Source organism: Octopus bimaculoides, chromosome 9 (genome assembly GCF_046866305.1).
Source record: "Octopus bimaculoides isolate indiv1 chromosome 9, ASM4686630v1, whole genome shotgun sequence".
Taxonomy (NCBI): domain Eukaryota; kingdom Metazoa; phylum Mollusca; class Cephalopoda; order Octopoda; family Octopodidae; genus Octopus; species Octopus bimaculoides.
This window is the reverse complement of record NC_142936.1, coordinates 27,165,588-27,168,404: the sequence shown is the minus strand read 5'-3', so window position 1 is coordinate 27,168,404 and position 2,817 is coordinate 27,165,588. Positions and strand designations below refer to the sequence as shown.

The 2,817-nt window shown below is 42.1% G+C and overlaps 1 pseudogene; it reads right to left on the bottom strand.

The window, feature by feature from the left end:
- Positions 1-1,479: 1,479 nt before the first annotated feature.
- Positions 1,480-2,417, bottom strand: LOC149134025 (uncharacterized; annotated as a pseudogene).
- Between the last annotated feature and the right edge of the window lie 400 nt (positions 2,418-2,817).

Here is a 2,817-nt window from a genome sequence, read left to right as displayed (position 1 = left end):
ATATATATATATATATATATATATATATATATATATATATATATATATATATATATATATATATATATGTGTGTGTGTGTTTGTGTGTGTATGTAAAAGTTTGAAAAGGAACACAGGAGTCAATATTTATAAGGAAAATAAGACAATGTAGGAAACGCTAAATTAATTTTATCATGAAGAGCATTTTAGTACCGGTTTCAGTGTTTGCGACTATTTCAAATTAGAGAAAGGGCTTTGAAAATGCGGAGTTATAGTTCATGTGAAATAGACTTTCACACAACCTTAGGTTTTTTTAACAGATTTGGCCAAAGAGGTTGATTGCACAAAAAGATGCAGTAGAATACAAATCCTTTTCAACGGACTTCACAGAACTTATTCCTTGTAAGCCTAGTACTTATTCTATCGTTCTCTTTTGCCGAACCGCTGGATAACGGGGACGTAAACACACCAGCATCGGTTGTCAGGTGATGGTGGGAAGACAAACACAGACACACAAACATAAGCGGCCATAAGCGAAACTCCTCTTTCAGTTTTTTCAGTTTTTGCAACACAGAGCACCTTATGACCTCCACACCTATATGCGGAGGCCATATACGTGATAATTTTCCTCTTCATTTGCTCCATGATTCCTTTAAGCGGCGACAAATTCACGCCGCGACCCACCTTCTGCGTCATTTTTCCATATTCCTTTAGTCCAGCCAGGTCTATATCATTTTATTTCATCTCCGCCGCCTCAGAAAATCTCTCCAATATTTCGTCCACTCTTCTCACCGCCTTCACCAACTACTCCTCCGCTAAAGACAATTCAGACCCGCTAACATTTGAATACATTTTCTCTAAACCGCTGCCAAGAAGCACAGAAAAAACAAACCAGCAACTGAATCAACGCATGTGCAGTAACCGGAAGCAAGCTACTTGGTATGCAAGCTACTTTATTTTATAAAATTTGCCACTAGGGCATTACAAAGCGTTGCAGCAGCAATGCGGGCTAGACAGCAATACAAGAATATCAAATGATAGACAAAATGATATAGATGAGAGGGGCAACGACACCTGCCGATCGATTACCCATCGAAAACACTGTTCTTTTTTTTCTTTTTTCTTTCTTTTTTATTAACAAATAAAAAACACAAATGAGGTAATAAACCTATTAACATAAATTGAAGCACTAAGCCTCTTATCAACCGTCCCCGATCAAATTCCTTACCGCCTGGAGGCAATCCCGCAATCCCGCAGTAGCAGATCGGGTGCCCCAAAAAGAAATTTATATTCCTCTTTACAAAAGAAATCCATAATCTTGAAAAAGTCACTTTCTTCCATTACCTCCGCAGCCACATGCGGTGGCCAATGTTCACTATCAGTGCAGGGCGGAACCATCATTTCCCGATCTGCAATACTATTTACAAACTCTTCTACGGATCCTCCCTTGAGATAGAAGAGTACTTATTCTTCAATAATTTCACTGGGATGGGGCCGAGCTTACTCCGTCGGTGGCACAAATTCCCACCGATGGTGTTTCGCCACATGCCGGCAGCATGTTATTAACCGCAGGCAGTGTCCCGTTTTTCTTTTTTTCTTTTGGGCCATGGGAGTAGGGAGTTCTTCCGTTATGTCTGAAAGATTTTCCCTCCCTCCCGCAGCCGTCGAATCCTTCGGTGGGCAACCATTATTTCCCACCTTATTTCTTTTCTTTCCTTTTTTCGAGGAGAATTCCACATCCTCGACTTCTTCCGTCTCTCCGTCCAATGGGGGAGCGGGGGGCACCACATCTATTAACTGTTCCAGGACCTTACCTTAGTCCTGGGGAGAGTTATTTTTAATGTGGCCTGGTTCGAGGCACAGGTGACACTTGGAGGAGTGGGGCGTCCCTTAAGAATCACCGGATACCTGGAACCGATCATTCTCAGAAAATCTGGAAGAACCAGATCTTTCGCTGATTCGGTCCACAGGCTCAACACACCTTTTGACACAACTCAATCAGCCGCAGGCAGAATTTTAACGTTAAGGAGTTTGGCTCCGCTGCCACCCAGACCCCGGCGGATAGTATCCTCTATCCACTCGGGTTCTATCCCGGGTGGCAGCCTACAGACCCAAGCACTTGTTAATTTCTTCCTACAGTATGTGGGAAAAAACTTAATTTTTTGCCCTTCTAAGGGCTGGCACGTAAACTTGTGAGCCACCTCAGGGGTGTCAAATAGCAACCACACCGTTGCGTACTTGAGACCTCTGGCAATAAACTTAACAGTTGGCAGATATTCTGCTAACTTTTTTTCAATTTCAACTTTGGGAAAGAGCTAAATGGTATCGAGTGACTTAGAGCACATCCTCAACACCACTGTTCTCTCCCTTAAGTCTTTTAACTACTGCTTGGGTGGGACAATCTCCCACTCCAACGCAGTGTTTCCCTTTTTTGCCATGCTTGCCGAAAAAGTTCAAAAAGTTTAAAAAGGTCCACAAAAAGTCTAAATACAGTTAAGAAAAAAAGAAGAGCAGAAAGACAGAGCAGAGAAAAGGAAGGAAAGAAGACAGTTCAAGTCACAGCAACACATTTCCGGCCACCCAGTAATCCTGGCCTACATGTATTCCATAAATGGTACTCCAAAAAGGTATTCCAGGGTCACACACACAAAAAAAATCCTCCATAAAATAGGAGAATTTACAAAATTTCACAATTTTTTGAGGCGAGATACGCCCCCCAAAACCACGGTTCTCAGAACTGAGTCACTTCGCGCGACTGCAGGCAGACAAATGTTTGGGACCCAGTAGGAATCTCTTATTTGAAAAGAAAAAAACATATCAAACAACAAACCCCACTAA